This window comes from Ascidia mentula, chromosome 6 (genome assembly GCF_947561715.1).
Source record: "Ascidia mentula chromosome 6, kaAscMent1.1, whole genome shotgun sequence".
Taxonomy (NCBI): domain Eukaryota; kingdom Metazoa; phylum Chordata; class Ascidiacea; order Phlebobranchia; family Ascidiidae; genus Ascidia; species Ascidia mentula.
This window is the reverse complement of record NC_138571.1, coordinates 7,454,874-7,473,765: the sequence shown is the minus strand read 5'-3', so window position 1 is coordinate 7,473,765 and position 18,892 is coordinate 7,454,874. Positions and strand designations below refer to the sequence as shown.

General features: G+C 36.1%; 1 protein-coding gene across 1 annotated transcript in view; it reads right to left on the bottom strand.

The window, feature by feature from the left end:
* Positions 1-18,892, bottom strand: part of LOC145907094 (DENN domain-containing protein 3-like) — a 30,925-nt gene that overhangs the window by 4,915 nt on the left and 7,118 nt on the right. The window lies entirely within an intron of this gene.

Sequence of the window (18,892 nt, the reverse complement as noted above, 5' to 3'; positions counted from 1 at the left end):
GCACCGCCGTCAAACCATCAATTCATTCAATCTGCGACGTAATAATGTAAACGTCTTTGTTCGTTTTGTTTTCGCACGCTTGATTTCTTTTAGTATTTTCGCTTCACTTTAACTCACATGATTTTCTTTGTTTATTTTCACACACACCTTTTATAATGTATTTGTAATTATTTTGCAATTTTACTCGTTTTAATATGCCCGAGCGATCATGCTTGCGTGGCAAACGCGGGCAGAAATGATTGGTCAAGCGCTGGCGAGAGAAATAAAGAGCGAAAAGCCAGACAGTTCTCTGGTAATGGTTCATAATGCATTTTTCCATTTACTCTGAAATACCGTTAGCAAAACCGTTCCGAGTAACAAAATTTCGTTCCAAATTGAACAATTTCGTTTCGGAACAAAAATTTTGTTCCGAATTTTGTTACAAGTTACAAAAATTTCTGGTATGTCGTAACAAAATTTTTTGAACAGAAAAATATCGTTAAATTGGCTGTAACAAAAAATTTTGTTACCATATTTTTTTTTCATTAGATGGCGACAGAGAGAATTTTTTTTAATATATTTTCAAGATTTTGAATGTTAAATTCGTACATAGATGCTGAAACCATACCAATTAGATCTCGTTACCAAAAGCGTTAGCTGTAACACAATTTTGATACAAAACTGTTAATTGGAAGAAAATACGTCACAAAAATGTTACTGGGAACAAGATTTTGTAACGAAAAGTGTTAGTTGGAACAAAATTTTGTTAATCGAGATGTTGGCTAGGAGCATAGGCTACTTTAAGTTGCAACAATCATCGGTTTTTAACATTAGCTCACAAAAAGCGATAGTTATCAGAAAACTTTGTTACGAAAAGTGTTAGCTAGAACAAAATTTTGTTACACCAAGTGTTATAAGTAGGAGCATACTTTAAGTTGCCAAAATCATCGGTTTTAAATAAATTTAGCTCACAAAAAGGGACAGCTGCAAGAAAATTTTGTTACGAAAAGTGTTAATTGGAACAAAATTTCGTTACAAAAAGTGTTAGCTGGAACCCAATTTCATCACGAAATGCGTTAGTTGCAACAAAATTTCGTTACGAAAAGTGTTAACTGGAACAAAATTTTATTACGAAATGCGTTAGTTGGAACAAAATTTCGTTACGAAAAGCGTTAGTTGGTACAAAATTTTGTTACTCGAAATGTTGGCTAGGAGCATACTTCAAGTTGCCAAAATGATCGGTTTTAAATAAATTTAGCTCACAAAAACCGGCGGTTGTAAGAAAATTTGGTTATGGAAAACTGTTAGCCGGAACAAAATTTTGTTACAAGTGTTAGCTGGAACAAAATTTCGTTACGAAAAGTGTTAATTGGAACAAAATTTCGTTACAAAAAGTGTTAGCTGGAATAAAATTTCGTCACGAAATGCGTTAGTTGCACCCAAATTTCGTCACGAAAAGTGTTAGCTGGAACAAAATTTCGTTACGAAAAGCGTTAGTTGGTACAAAATTTCGTTACGAAAAGCGTTAGTTGGAACAAAGTCTTGTTACGGAAAACTGATAGTTGGAACAAAATTTTGTTACTCGAAATGTTGGCTAAGAGCATACTTTAAGTTGCCAAAATGATCGGTTTTTGAATAAATTTAGCTCACAAAAAGCGACAGCTGTAAGAAAATTTTGTTACGGAAAACTGTCAGCTGGAACAAAATTTTGTTACAAAAAGTGTTAGCTGGAACAAAATTTCGTTACGAAAAGCGTTAGTTGGTACAAAATTTCGTTACGAAAAGCGTTAGTTGGAACAAAATTTCGTTACGAAAAGCGTTAGCTGGAACAAAATTTCGTTACGAAAAGCGTTAGCTGGAACAAAATTTCGTTACGAAAAGCGTTGGTTGGTACAAAATTTCGTTACGAAAAGCGTTAGCTGGAACAAAATTTCGTTACGAAAAGCGTTGGTTGGTACAAAATTTCGTTACGAAAAGCGTTAGTTGAAACAAAGTCTTGTTACGGAAAACTGTTAGTTGGAACAAAATTTTGTTACTCGAAATATTGGCTAAGAGCATACTTTAAGTTGCCAAAATGATCGGTTTTGAATAAATTTAGCTCACAAAAAGCGACAGCTGTAAGAAAATTTTGTTACGGAAAACTGTTAACTGGAACAAAATTTTGTTACGAAAAGTGTTAATTGGAACAAAATTTCGTTACGAAAAGCGTTAGCTGGAACAAAATTTCGTTACGAAAACTGTTAGCTGGAACAAAATTTTGTTACGAAAAGTGTTAATTGGAACAAAATTTCGTTACGAAAACTGTTAGCTGGAACAAAATTTCGTTACGAAAAGCGTTAGCTGGAACAAAATTTCGTTACGAAAACTGTTAGCTGGAACAAAATTTCGTTACGAAAAGCGTTAGTTGGTACAAAATTTGTTACGAAAAGTGTTAGTTGGTACAAAATTTTGTTACTCGAAATGTTGGCTAAGAGCATACTTTGAGTTGCCAAAATGATCGGTTTTAAACAAATTTAGCTCACAAAAAGCGAGAGCTGTAAGAAAATTTTGTTACGGAAAACTGTTAGCTGGAACAAAATTTCGTTACGAAAAGCGTTAGTTGGAACAAAATTTCGTTACAAAAAGTGTTAGCTAGAACAAAATTTCGTTACGAAAAGCGTTAGTTGGAACAAAATTTCGTTACGAAAAGTGTTAGCTGGAACAAAATTTCGTTACGAAATCCGTTAGCTGGAACAAAATTTCGTTACGAAAAGTGTTAGCTGGAACAAAATTTCGTTACGAAATCCGTTAGCTGGAACAAAATTTCGTTACTAAAAGCGTTAGCTGGAACAAAATTTTGTTACTCGAAATGTTGGCTAAGAGCATACTTTGAGTTGCCAAAATGATCGGTTTTAAATAAGTTTAGCTCACAAATAGCGACAGCTGAAAGAAAATTTTGTTACGGAAAACTGTTGGCTGGAACAAAATTTTGTTACAAAAAGTGATAATTGGAACAAAATTTCGTTACGAAAAGCGTTAGTTGGAACAAAATTTCGTTACGAAAAGCGTTAGTTGGAACAAAATTTCGTTACAAAAAGTGTTAGCTAGAACAAAATTTCGATACGAAAAGCGTTAGTTGGAACAAAATTTCGTTACGAAAAGTGTTAGCTGGAACAAAATTTCGTTACGAAAAGCGTTAGTTGGAACAAAATTTTGTTACGAAAAGCGTTAGTTGGTACAAAATTTTGTTACTCGAAATGTTGGCAAAGAGCATACTTTGAGTTGCCAAAATGATCGGTTTTAAATAAATTTAGCTCACAAATAGCGACAGTTGGAACAAAATTTCGTTACGAAAAGCGTTAGTTGGAACAAAATTTCGTTACAAAAAGTGTTAGCTAGAACAAAATTTCGTTACGAAAAGCGTTAGTTGGAACAAAATTTCGTTACGAAAAGTGTTAGCTGGAACAAAATTTTGTTACGAAAAGCGTTAGTTGGTACAAAATTTTGTTTCGCGAAATATTGGCTAAGAGCATACTTTAAGTTGCCAAAATGATCGGTTTTAAATAAATTTAGCTCACAAAAAGCCACAGCAGTAAGAAAATTTTGTTACGAAAAGCGTTAGTTGGTACAAAATTTCGTTACGAAAAGCGTTAGTTGGAACAAAATTTCGTTACGGAAAACTGTTAGTTGGAACAAAATATTGTTACTCGAAATGTTGGCTAAGAGCATACTTTAAGTTGCCAAAATGATCGGTTTTAAATAAATTTAGCTCACAAAAAGCCACAGCAGAAAGAAAATTTTTTTACGGAAAACTTAGCTTGAACAAAATATCGTTACGAAAAGCGTTAGCTGGAACAAAATTTCGTTACGAAAAGAGTTAGTTGGTACAAAATTTTGTTACGAAAAGTGTTACTTGGTACAAAATTTTGTTACTCGAAATGTTGGCTAAGAGCATACTTTAAGTTGCCAAAATGATTGGTTTTAAATAAATTTAGCTCACAAAAAGCGACAGCTGTAAGAATATTTTGTTACGGAAAACTGTTAGCTGGAACAAAATTTTGTTACAAAAAGTGTTAGCAGGAACAAAATTTTGTTACACGAAATGTTAGCTAGGAGCATACTTTAAGTTGCCAAAATAATCGCATTTAAATAAATTTAGCTCACATAAAGCGATAGCTGTAATAAAATTTGTTGCGGAAATGTGTTAACTGGAAAAAAATTTTGTTACACGAAGTGTTAGCTAGGAGCATACTTTAAGTTGCAAAATTCATCGGTCTTAAATAAATTTAGCTCACAAAAAGCGATAGCTGTAACAAAATTTTGTTACGAAAAAGTGTTGGTTGGAATAAAATTTTGTTAGAAAAAGTATTTGTTGGAGCAAAATCTTGTCACGGAAAGTGTTATCAGGAACAAAATTTTGTTACGGACCTGTAACACAGCCTACACCAATTTGGTTTTCACTGCTCGTTTTGTACTGGCATCTTATATTTGTGTGCAAAATTTCAAATCGCTTGATGTAAAAATGTTGAAATCACAGGCGGACAACTGTCAAATTTAGTTCATTTCGCCGAACCTTAGCCACAATGTTTGTAAACATGCGTTTTCGGCAAACAATCAAATTCTATAGGACATACACCAATTTGGTTGTCACTGCTTGTTTTGTGCTGGCATCTAATATTTGTGTGCAAAATTTCAAGTCGCTTGATATAAAAATGTTGAAATCACAGGCGGACTACTGTCAAATTTAGTTCATTTCGCCGAACCTTAGCCACCATGGTTTCAAACATGTCTTTTCGGCAAACAATCAAATTCTATAGGACATACGCCAATTTGGTTTTCATTGCTCGTTTTGTACTGACATCTTATATTTGTATGCAAAATTTCAAGTCGCTTGATATAAAAATGTTGAAATCACAGGCGGACAACTGTCAAATTTAGTTCATTTCGCCGAACCTTAGCCACCATGGTTTCAAACATGCCTTTTCGGCAAACAATCAAATTCTATAGGACATACGCCAATTTGGTTTCCATTGCTCGTTTTGTACTGGCATCTAATATTTGTGTGCAAAATTTTGAGTCGCTTGATATAAAAATGTCGAAATCACAGGCGGACAACTGTCAAATTTAGTTCATTTCGACGTACCTTAGCCACCATGGTTTCAAACATGCGTTTTCGGCAAACAATCAAATTCTATAAGACAAACGCCAATTTGGTTTTCATTGTTCGTTTTGTACTGACATCTTTTATTTGTGTGCAAAATTTTAAGTCGCTTGATATAAAAATGTTGAAATCACAGGCGGACAACTGTCAAATTTAGTTCATTTCGCCGAACCTCAGCCACCATAGTTTCAAACATACGTTTTTGTTTACGAATAAAATTCTAAAGGACATACGCCAATTTGGTTTTCATTGCTCGTTTTGTACTGGCATGTTATATTTGTGTGCAAAATTTCGAGTCGCTTTATGTAAAAATGTTGAAATCACAGGCGGACAACTGTCAAATTTAGTTCATTTCGCCGAACTAACATGCGTTTTCGGCAAACAATCAAATTCTGTTGGACATACGCCAATTTGATTTTCATTGCTCGTTTTGTACTGGCATGTAATATTTGTGTGCGAAATTTCAAGTCGCTTGATATAAAAATGTTGAAATCACGGGCGGACAACTGTCAAATTTAGTTCATTTCGCCGAACTTTAGCCACCATGGTTTTTAACATGCGTTTTCGGCAAACAATCAAATTCTGTAGGACATACGCCAATTTGGTTTTCATTGCTCGTTTTGTACTGGCATCTAATATTTGTGTGCGAAATTTCAAGTCGCCTGATACAAAAATGTCGAAATCACAGGCGGACAACTGTCAAATTTAGTTCATTTCGCCGTATATACCTTAGCCACCATGGTTTCAAACATGCGTTTTCGGCAAACAATCAAATTCTATAGGACATACGCCAATTTGGTTTTCATTGCTCGTTTTGTACTGGCATCTTATATTTGTGTGCAAAATTTCGAGTCACTTGATGTAAAAATGTTAAAATCACAGGCGGACAACTGTCAAATTTAGTTCATTTCGCCGAACCTTAGCCACCATGGTTTCAAACATGCGTTTTCGGCAAACAATCAAATTCTGTAGGACATACGTCAATTTGGTTTTCATTGCTCGTTTTGTACTGGCATCTTACATTTGTGTGCAAAATTTTGAGTCGCTTGATATAAAAATGTTGAAATCACAGGCGGACAACTGTCAAATTTAGTTCATTTCGCCGAACTTTAGCCACCATGGTTTTCAACATGCGTTTTCGGCAAACAATCAAATTCTGTAGGACATACGCCAATTTGGTTTTCATTGCCCGTTTTGTACTGGCATCTAATATTTGTGTGCAAAATTTCGAGTCACTTGATGTAAAAATGTCGGAATCACAGGCCCACAACTGTCAAATTTAGTTCATTTCGCCGTACCTTAGCCACCATGGTTTCAAACATGCGTTTTCGGCAAACAATCAAATTCTATAAGACATACGCCAATTTGGTTTCCATTGCTCGTTTTGTACTGGCATCTAATATTTGTGTGCAAAATTTCAAGTCGCTTGATATAAAAATGTCGAAATCACAGGCCCACAACTGTCAAATTTAGTTCATTTCGCCGTACCTTAGCCACCATGGTTTCAAACATGCGTTTTCGGCAAACAATCAAATTCTATAAGACATACGCCTATTAGGTTTTCATTGTTCGTTTTGTACTGGCATCTTATATTTGTGTGCAAAATTTCGAGTCACTTGATGTAAAAATGTTAAAATCACAGGCGGACAATTGTCAAATTTAGTTCATTTCGCCGAACCTTAGTCACCATGGTTTCAAACATGCGTTTTCGGTAAACAATCAAATTCTATAGGACATACGCCAATTTGGTTTTCATTGCTCGTTTTGTACTGGCATCTTATATTTGTGTGCAAAATTTTAAGTCGCTTGATATAAAAGTGTTGAAATCACAGGCGGACAACTGTCAAATTTAGTTCATTTCGCCGAACTTTAGCCACCATGGTTTTTAACATGCGTTTTCGGCAAACAATCAAATTCTGTTGGACATACGCCAATTTGGTTTTCATTGCTCGTTTTGTACTGGCATCTAATATTTGTGTGCGAAATTTCAAGTCGCTTGATAAAAAAATGTTGAAATCACGGGCGGACAACTGTCAAATTTAGTTCATTTCGCCGAACTTTAGCCACCATGGTTTTTAACATGCGTTTTCGGCAAACAATCAAATTATGTAAGACATACGCCAATTTGGTTTTCATTGCTCGTTTTGTACTGGCATCTAATATTTGTGTGCGAAATTTCAAGTCGCCTGATACAAAAATGTCGAAATCACAGGCGGACAACTGTCAAATTTAGTTCATTTCGCCGTACCTTAGCCACCATGGTTTCAAACATGCGTTTTCGGCAAACAATCAAATTCTATAGGACATACGCCAATTTGGTTTTCATTGCTCGTTTTGTACTGGCATCTTATATTTGTGTGCAAAGTTTCGAGTCACTTGATGTAAAAATGTTAAAATCACAGGCGGACAACTGTCAAATTTAGTTCATTTCGCCGAACCTTAGCCACCATGGTTTCAAACATGCGTTTTCGGCAAACAATCAAATTCTATAGGACATACGCCAATTTGGTTTTCATTGCTCGTTTTGTACTGGCATCTTACATTTGTGTGCAAAATTTTGAGTCGCTTGATATAAAAATGTTGAAATCACAGGCGGACAACTGTCAAATTTAGTTCATTTCGCCGAACTTTAGCCACCATGGTTTTTAACATGCGTTTTCGGCAAACAATCAAATTCTATAAGACATACGCCAATTTGGTTTCCATTGCTCGTTTTGTACTGGCATCTAATATTTGTGTGCAAAATTTCAAGTCGCTTGATATAAAAATGTCGAAATCACAGGCCCACAACTGTCAAATTTAGTTCATTTCGCCGTACCTTAGCCACCATGGTTTCAAACATGCGTTTTCGGCAAACAATCAAATTCTATAAGACATACGCCTATTAGGTTTTCATTGTTCGTTTTGTACTGGCATCTTATATTTGTGTGCAAAATTTCGAGTCACTTGATGTAAAAATGTTAAAATCACAGGCGGACAATTGTCAAATTTAGTTCATTTCGCCGAACCTTAGCCACCATGGTTTCAAACATGCGTTTTCGGTAAACAATCAAATTCTATAGGACATACGCCAATTTGGTTTTCATTGCTCGTTTTGTACTGGCATCTTATATTTGTGTGCAAAATTTTAAGTCGCTTGATATAAAAGTGTTGAAATCACAGGCGGACAACTGTCAAATTTAGTTCATTTCGCCGAACTTTAGCCACCATGGTTTTTAACATGCGTTTTCGGCAAACAATCAAATTCTGTTGGACATACGCCAATTTGGTTTTCATTGCTCGTTTTGTACTGGCATCTAATATTTGTGTGCGAAATTTCAAGTCGCTTGATAAAAAAATGTTGAAATCACGGGCGGACAACTGTCAAATTTAGTTCATTTCGCCGAACTTTAGCCACCATGGTTTTTAACATGCGTTTTCGGCAAACAATCAAATTATGTAAGACATACGCCAATTTGGTTTTCATTGCTCGTTTTGTACTGGCATCTAATATTTGTGTGCGAAATTTCAAGTCGCCTGATACAAAAATGTCGAAATCACAGGCGGACAACTGTCAAATTTAGTTCATTTCGCCGAACCTTAGCCACCATGGTTTCAAACATGCGTTTTCGGCAAACAATCAAATTTTTTAGGACATACGCCAATTTGGTTTTCATTGCTCGTTTTGTACTGGCATCTTATATTTGTGTGCAAAATTTCGAGTCACTTGATGTAAAAATGTTAAAATCACAGGCGGACAACTGTCAAATTTAGTTCATTTCGCCGAACCTTAGCCACCATGGTTTCAAACATGCGTTTTCGGCAAACAATCAAATTCTATAGGACATACGCCAATTTGGTTTTCATTGCTCGTTTTGTACTGGCATCTTACATTTGTGTGCAAAATTTTGAGTCGCTTGATATAAAAATGTTGAAATCACAGGCGGACAACTGTCAAATTTAGTTCATTTCGCCGAACTTTAGCCACCATGGTTTTTAACATGCGTTTTCGGCAAACAATCAAATTCTATAAGACATACGCCAATTTGGTTTCCATTGCTCGTTTTGTACTGGCATCTAATATTTGTGTGCAAAATTTCAAGTCGCTTGATATAAAAATGTCGAAATCACAGGCCCACAACTGTCAAATTTAGTTCATTTCGCCGTACCTTAGCCACCATGGTTTCAAACATGCGTTTTCGGCAAACAATCAAATTCTATAAGACATACGCCTATTAGGTTTTCATTGTTCGTTTTGTACTGGCATCTTATATTTGTGTGCAAAATTTCGAGTCACTTGATGTAAAAATGTTAAAATCACAGGCGGACAATTGTCAAATTTAGTTCATTTCGACGAACCTTAGTCACCATGGTTTCAAACATGCGTTTTCGGTAAACAATCAAATTCTATAGGACATACGCCAATTTGGTTTTCATTGCTCGTTTTGTACTGGCATCTTATATTTGTGTGCAAAATTTTAAGTCGCTTGATATAAAAGTGTTGAAATCACAGGCGGACAACTGTCAAATTTAGTTCATTTCGCCGAACTTTAGCCACCATGGTTTTTAACATGCGTTTTCGGCAAACAATCAAATTCTGTTAGACATACGCCAATTTGGTTTTCATTGCTCGTTTTGTACTGGCATCTAATATTTGTGTGCGAAATTTCAAGTCGCTTGATAAAAAAATGTTGAAATCACGGGCGGACAACTGTCAAATTTAGTTCATTTCGCCGAACTTTAGCCACCATGGTTTTTAACATGCGTTTTCGGCAAAAAATCAAATTATGTAAGACATACGCCAATTTGGTTTTCATTGCTCGTTTTGTACTGGCATCTAATATTTGTGTGCGAAATTTCAAGTCGCCTGATACAAAAATGTCGAAATCACAGGCGGACAACTGTCAAATTTAGTTCATTTCGCCGAACCTTAGCCACAATGTTTGTAAACATGCGTTTTCGGCAAACAATCAAATTCTATAGGACATACGCCAATTTGGTTGTCACTGCTTGTTTTGTGCTGGCATCTAATATTTGTGTGCAAAATTTCAAGTCGCTTGATATAAAAATGTTGAAATCACAGGCGGACTACTGTCAAATTTAGTTCATTTCGCCGAACCTTAGCCACCATGGTTTCAAACATGTCTTTTCGGCAAACAATCAAATTCTATAGGACATACGCCAATTTGGTTTTCATTGCTCGTTTTGTACTGACATCTTATATTTGTATGCAAAATTTCAAGTCGCTTGATATAAAAATGTTGAAATCACAGGCAGACAACTGTCAAATTTAGTTCATTTCGCCGAACCTTAGCCACCATGGTTTCAAACATGCCTTTTCGGCAAACAATCAAATTCTATAGGACATACGCCAATTTGGTTTCCATTGCTCGTTTTGTACTGGCATCTAATATTTGTGTGCAAAATTTTGAGTCGCTTGATATAAAAATGTCGAAATCACAGGCGGACAACTGTCAAATTTAGTTCATTTCGACGTACCTTAGCCACCATGGTTTCAAACATGCGTTTTCGGCAAACAATCAAATTCTATAAAACAAACGCCAATTTGGTTTTCATTGTTCGTTTTGTACTGACATCTTTTATTTGTGTGCAAAATTTTAAGTCGCTTGATATAAAAATGTTGAAATCACAGGCGGACAACTGTCAAATTTAGTTCATTTCGCCGAACCTCAGCCACCATAGTTTCAAACATACGTTTTTGTTTACGAATAAAATTCTAAAGGACATACGCCAATTTGGTTTTCATTGCTCGTTTTGTACTGGCATGTTATATTTGTGTGCAAAATTTCGAGTCGCTTTATGTAAAAATGTTGAAATCACAGGCGGACAACTGTCAAATTTAGTTCATTTCGCCGAACTAACATGCGTTTTCGGCAAACAATCAAATTCTGTTGGACATACGCCAATTTGATTTTCATTGCTCGTTTTGTACTGGCATGTAATATTTGTGTGCGAAATTTCAAGTCGCTTGATATAAAAATGTTGAAATCACGGGCGGACAACTGTCAAATTTAGTTCATTTCGCCGAACTTTAGCCACCATGGTTTTTAACATGCGTTTTCGGCAAACAATCAAATTCTGTAGGACATACGCCAATTTGGTTTTCATTGCTCGTTTTGTACTGGCATCTAATATTTGTGTGCGAAATTTCAAGTCGCCTGATACAAAAATGTCGAAATCACAGGCGGACAACTGTCAAATTTAGTTCATTTCGCCGTATATACCTTAGCCACCATGGTTTCAAACATGCGTTTTCGGCAAACAATCAAATTCTATAGGACATACGCCAATTTGGTTTTCATTGCTCGTTTTGTACTGGCATCTTATATTTGTGTGCAAAATTTCGAGTCACTTGATGTAAAAATGTTAAAATCACAGGCGGACAACTGTCAAATTTAGTTCATTTCGCCGAACCTTAGCCACCATGGTTTCAAACATGCGTTTTCGGCAAACAATCAAATTCTGTAGGACATACGTCAATTTGGTTTTCATTGCTCGTTTTGTACTGGCATCTTACATTTGTGTGCAAAATTTTGAGTCGCTTGATATAAAAATGTTGAAATCACAGGCGGACAACTGTCAAATTTAGTTCATTTCGCCGAACTTTAGCCACCATGGTTTTCAACATGCGTTTTCGGCAAACAATCAAATTCTGTAGGACATACGCCAATTTGGTTTTCATTGCTCGTTTTGTACTGGCATCTAATATTTGTTTGCGAAATTTTAAGTCGCTTGATATAAAAATGTTGAAATCACAGGCGGACAACTGTCAAATTTAGTTCATTTCGCCGAACCTTAGCCACCATAGTTTCAAACATGCGTTTTCGGCAAACAATCAAATTCTATAGGACATACGCCAATTTGGTTTTCATTGCCCGTTTTGTACTGGCATCTAATATTTGTGTGCAAAATTTCGAGTCACTTGATGTAAAAATGTCGGAATCACAGGCCCACAACTGTCAAATTTAGTTCATTTCGCCGTACCTTAGCCACCATGGTTTCAAACATGCGTTTTCGGCAAACAATCAAATTCTATAAGACATACGCCAATTTGGTTTCCATTGCTCGTTTTGTACTGGCATCTAATATTTGTGTGCAAAATTTCAAGTCGCTTGATATAAAAATGTCGAAATCACAGGCCCACAACTGTCAAATTTAGTTCATTTCGCCGTACCTTAGCCACCATGGTTTCAAACATGCGTTTTCGGCAAACAATCAAATTCTATAAGACATACGCCTATTAGGTTTTGATTGTTCGTTTTGTACTGGCATCTTATATTTGTGTGCAAAATTTCGAGTCACTTGATGTAAAAATGTTAAAATCACAGGCGGACAATTGTCAAATTTAGTTCATTTCGCCGAACCTTAGTCACCATGGTTTCAAACATGCGTTTTCGGTAAACAATCAAATTCTATAGGACATACGCCAATTTGGTTTTCATTGCTCGTTTTGTACTGGCATCTTATATTTGTGTGCAAAATTTTAAGTCGCTTGATATAAAAGTGTTGAAATCACAGGCGGACAACTGTCAAATTTAGTTCATTTCGCCGAACTTTAGCCACCATGGTTTTTAACATGCGTTTTCGGCAAACAATCAAATTCTGTTGGACATACGCCAATTTGGTTTTCATTGCTCGTTTTGTACTGGCATCTAATATTTGTGTGCGAAATTTCAAGTCGCTTGATAAAAAAATGTTGAAATCACGGGCGGACAACTGTCAAATTTAGTTCATTTCGCCGAACTTTAGCCACCATGGTTTTTAACATGCGTTTTCGGCAAACAATCAAATTATGTAAGACATACGCCAATTTGGTTTTCATTGCTCGTTTTGTACTGGCATCTAATATTTGTGTGCGAAATTTCAAGTCGCCTGATACAAAAATGTCGAAATCACAGGCGGACAACTGTCAAATTTAGTTCATTTCGCCGTACCTTAGCCACCATGGTTTCAAACATGCGTTTTCGGCAAACAATCAAATTCTATAGGACATACGCCAATTTGGTTTTCATTGCTCGTTTTGTACTGGCATCTTATATTTGTGTGCAAAGTTTCGAGTCACTTGATGTAAAAATGTTAAAATCACAGGCGGACAACTGTCAAATTTAGTTCATTTCGCCGAACCTTAGCCACCATGGTTTCAAACATGCGTTTTCGGCAAACAATCAAATTCTATAGGACATACGCCAATTTGGTTTTCATTGCTCGTTTTGTACTGGCATCTTACATTTGTGTGCAAAATTTTGAGTCGCTTGATATAAAAATGTTGAAATCACAGGCGGACAACTGTCAAATTTAGTTCATTTCGCCGAACTTTAGCCACCATGGTTTTTAACATGCGTTTTCGGCAAACAATCAAATTCTATAAGACATACGCCAATTTGGTTTCCATTGCTCGTTTTGTACTGGCATCTAATATTTGTGTGCAAAATTTCAAGTCGCTTGATATAAAAATGTCGAAATCACAGGCCCACAACTGTCAAATTTAGTTCATTTCGCCGTACCTTAGCCACCATGGTTTCAAACATGCGTTTTCGGCAAACAATCAAATTCTATAAGACATACGCCTATTAGGTTTTCATTGTTCGTTTTGTACTGGCATCTTATATTTGTGTGCAAAATTTCGAGTCACTTGATGTAAAAATGTTAAAATCACAGGCGGACAATTGTCAAATTTAGTTCATTTCGCCGAACCTTAGCCACCATGGTTTCAAACATGCGTTTTCGGTAAACAATCAAATTCTATAGGACATACGCCAATTTGGTTTTCATTGCTCGTTTTGTACTGGCATCTTATATTTGTGTGCAAAATTTTAAGTCGCTTGATATAAAAGTGTTGAAATCACAGGCGGACAACTGTCAAATTTAGTTCATTTCGCCGAACTTTAGCCACCATGGTTTTTAACATGCGTTTTCGGCAAACAATCAAATTCTGTTGGACATACGCCAATTTGGTTTTCATTGCTCGTTTTGTACTGGCATCTAATATTTGTGTGCGAAATTTCAAGTCGCTTGATAAAAAAATGTTGAAATCACGGGCGGACAACTGTCAAATTTAGTTCATTTCGCCGAACTTTAGCCACCATGGTTTTTAACATGCGTTTTCGGCAAACAATCAAATTATGTAAGACATACGCCAATTTGGTTTTCATTGCTCGTTTTGTACTGGCATCTAATATTTGTGTGCGAAATTTCAAGTCGCCTGATACAAAAATGTCGAAATCACAGGCGGACAACTGTCAAATTTAGTTCATTTCGCCGAACCTTAGCCACCATGGTTTCAAACATGCGTTTTCGGCAAACAATCAAATTTTTTAGGACATACGCCAATTTGGTTTTCATTGCTCGTTTTGTACTGGCATCTTATATTTGTGTGCAAAATTTCGAGTCACTTGATGTAAAAATGTTAAAATCACAGGCGGACAACTGTCAAATTTAGTTCATTTCGCCGAACCTTAGCCACCATGGTTTCAAACATGCGTTTTCGGCAAACAATCAAATTCTATAGGACATACGCCAATTTGGTTTTCATTGCTCGTTTTGTACTGGCATCTTACATTTGTGTGCAAAATTTTGAGTCGCTTGATATAAAAATGTTGAAATCACAGGCGGACAACTGTCAAATTTAGTTCATTTCGCCGAACTTTAGCCACCATGGTTTTTAACATGCGTTTTCGGCAAACAATCAAATTCTATAGGACATACGCCAATTTGGTTTCCATTGCTCGTTTTGTACTGGCATCTAATATTTGTGTGCAAAATTTCAAGTCGCTTGATATAAAAATGTCGAAATCACAGGCCCACAACTGTCAAATTTAGTTCATTTCGCCGTACCTTAGCCACCATGGTTTCAAACATGCGTTTTCGGCAAACAATCAAATTCTATAGGACATACGCCAATTTGGTTTCCATTGCTCGTTTTGTACTGGCATCTAATATTTGTGTGCAAAATTTCAAGTCGCTTGATATAAAAATGTCGAAATCACAGGCCCACAACTGTCAAATTTAGTTCATTTCGCCGTACCTTAGCCACCATGGTTTCAAACATGCGTTTTCGGCAAACAATCAAATTCTATAGGACATACGCCAATTTGGTTTCCATTGCTCGTTTTGTACTGGCATCTAATATTTGTGTGCAAAATTTCAAGTCGCTTGATATAAAAATGTCGAAATCACAGGCCCACAACTGTCAAATTTAGTTCATTTCGCCGTACCTTAGCCACCATGGTTTCAAACATGCGTTTTCGGCAAACAATCAAATTCTATAAGACATACGCCTATTAGGTTTTCATTGTTCGTTTTGTACTGGCATCTTATATTTGTGTGCAAAATTTCGAGTCACTTGATGTAAAAATGTTAAAATCACAGGCGGACAATTGTCAAATTTAGTTCATTTCGACGAACCTTAGTCACCATGGTTTCAAACATGCGTTTTCGGTAAACAATCAAATTCTATAGGACATACGCCAATTTGGTTTTCATTGCTCGTTTTGTACTGGCATCTTATATTTGTGTGCAAAATTTTAAGTCGCTTGATATAAAAGTGTTGAAATCACAGGCGGACAACTGTCAAATTTAGTTCATTTCGCCGAACTTTAGCCACCATGGTTTTTAACATGCGTTTTCGGCAAACAATCAAATTCTGTTAGACATACGCCAATTTGGTTTTCATTGCTCGTTTTGTACTGGCATCTAATATTTGTGTGCGAAATTTCAAGTCGCTTGATAAAAAAATGTTGAAATCACGGGCGGACAACTGTCAAATTTAGTTCATTTCGCCGAACTTTAGCCACCATGGTTTTTAACATGCGTTTTCGGCAAAAAATCAAATTATGTAAGACATACGCCAATTTGGTTTTCATTGCTCGTTTTGTACTGGCATCTAATATTTGTGTGCGAAATTTCAAGTCGCCTGATACAAAAATGTCGAAATCACAGGCGGACAACTGTCAAATTTAGTTCATTTCGCCGTACCTTAGCCACCATGGTTTCAAACATGCGTTTTCGGCAAACAATCAAATTCTATAGGACATACGCCAATTTGGTTTTCATTGCTCGTTTTGTACTGGCATCTTATATTTGTGTGCAAAATTTCGAGTCACTTGATGTAAAAATGTTAAAATCACAGGCGGACAACTGTCAAATTTAGTTCATTTCGCCGAACCTTAGCCACCATGGTTTCAAACATGCGTTTTCGGCAAACAATCAAATTCTATAGGACATACGCCAATTTGGTTTCCATTGCTCGTTTTGTACTGGCATCTTACATTTGTGTGCAAAATTTTGAGTCGCTTGATATAAAAATGTTGAAATCACAGGCGGACAACTGTCAAATTTAGTTCATTTCGCCGAACTTTAGCCACCATGGTTTTTAACATGCGTTTTCGGCAAACAATCAAATTCTGTAGGACATACGCCAATTTGGTTTTCATTGCTCGTTTTGTACTGGCATCTAATATTTGTTTGCGAAATTTAAAGTCGCTTGATATAAAAATGTTGAAATCACAGGCGGACAACTGTCAAATTTAGTTCATTTCGCCGAACCTTAGCCACCATAGTTTCAAACATACGTTTTCGGCAAACAATCAAATTCTATAAGACATACGCCAATTTGGTTTTCATTGCTCGTTTTGCACTGGCATCTAATATTTGTGTGCAAAATTTCGAGTCACTTGATGTAAAAATGTCGGAATCACAGGCCCACAACTGTCAAATTTAGTTCATTTCGCCGAACCTTAGCCACCATAGTTTCAAACATGCGTTTTCGGCAAACAATCAAATTCTATAAGACATACGCCAATTTGGTTTTCATTGCTCGTTTTGTACTGGCATCTAATATTTGTGTGCAAAATTTCGAGTCACTTGATGTAAAAATGTCGGAATCACAGGCCCACAACTGTCAAATTTAGTTCATTTCGCCGTACCTTAGCCACCATGGTTTCAAACATGCGTTTTCGGCAAACAATCAAATTCTATAAGACATACGCCAATTTGGTTTTCATTGCTCGTTTTGTACTGGCATTTAATATTTGTGTGCAAAATTTCAAGTCGCTTGATATAAAAATGTCGGAATCACAGGCCCACAACTGTCAAATTTAGTTCATTTCGCCGTACCTTAGCCACCATGGTTTCAAACATGCGTTTTCGGCAAACAATCAAATTCTATAAGACATACGCCAATTTGGTTTTCATTACTCGTTTTGTACTGGCATCTAATATTTGTGTGCAAAATTTCGAGTCACTTGATGTAAAAATGTTAAAATCACAGGCGGACAACTGTCTAATTTAGTTCATTTCGCCGAACCTTAGCCACCATGGTTTCAAACATGCGTTTTCGGCAAACAATCAAATTCTATAAGACATACGCCAATTTGGTTTTCATTGCTCGTTTTGTACTGGCATGTAATATTTGTGTGCAAAATTTCAAGTCGCTTGATATAAAAATGTTGAAATCACGGGCGGACAACTGTCAAATTTAGTTCATTTCGCCGAACCTTAGCCACCATGGTTTCAAACATGCCTTTTCGACAAACAATCAAATTCTATAGGACATACGCCAATTTGGTTTCCATTGCTCGTTTTGTACTGGCATCTAATATTTGTGTGCAAAATTTCAAGTCGCTTGATATAAAAATGTCGAAATCACAGGCGGACAACTGTCAAATTTAGTTCATTTCGCCGTACCTTAGCCACCATGGTTTCAAACATGCGTTTTCGGCAAACAATCAAATTCTATAAGACATACGCCAATTTGGTTTTCATTACTCGTTTTGTACTGGCATCTAATATTTGTGTGCAAAATTTCGAGTCACTTGATGTAAAAATGTTAAAATCACAGGCGGACAACTGTCTAATTTAGTTCATTTCGCCGAACCTTAGCCACCATGGTTTCAAACATGCGTTTTCGGCAAACAATCAAATTCTATAAGACATACGCCAATTTGGTTTTCATTGCTCGTTTTGTACTGGCATGTAATATTTGTGTGCAAAATTTCAAGTCGCTTGATATAAAAATGTTGAAATCACGGGCGGACAACTGTCAAATTTAGTTCATTTCGCCGAACCTTAGCCACCATGGTTTCAAACATGCCTTTTCGACAAACAATCAAATTCTATAGGACATACGCCAATTTGGTTTCCATTGCTCGTTTTGTACTGGCATGTAATATTTGTGTGCAAAATTTCAAGTCGCTTGATATAAAAATGTTGAAATCACGGGCGGACAACTGTCAAATTTAGTTCATTTCGCCGAACCTTAGCCACCATGGTTTCAAACATGCGTTTTCGGCAAACAATCAAATTCTATAAGACATACGCCAATTTGGTTTTCATTGCTCGTTTTGTACTGGCATGTAATATTTGTGTGCAAAATTTCAAGTCGCTTGATATAAAAATGTTGAAATCACGGGCGGACAACTGTCAAATTTAGTTCATTTCGCCGTATATACCTTAGCCACCATGGTTTCAAACATGCGTTTTCGGCAAACAATCAAATTCTATAAGACATACGCCAATTTGGTTTTCATTGCTCGTTTTGTACTGACATCTTATATTTGTGTGCAAAATTTCGAGTCACTTGATGTAAAAATGTTAAAATCACAGGCGGACAACTGTCAAATTTAGTTCATTGCGCAACAAATTTACAACTTTGTTCCGGAAAGTGTTAGTTGGAACAAAATTTTGTTACGGAAAGTGTTAGTTGGAACAAAATTTTGTCATATTTGATCGTGCAATTTTACTTTTAAATTTCAGCTTGATGCGTTTTTTTGTGAC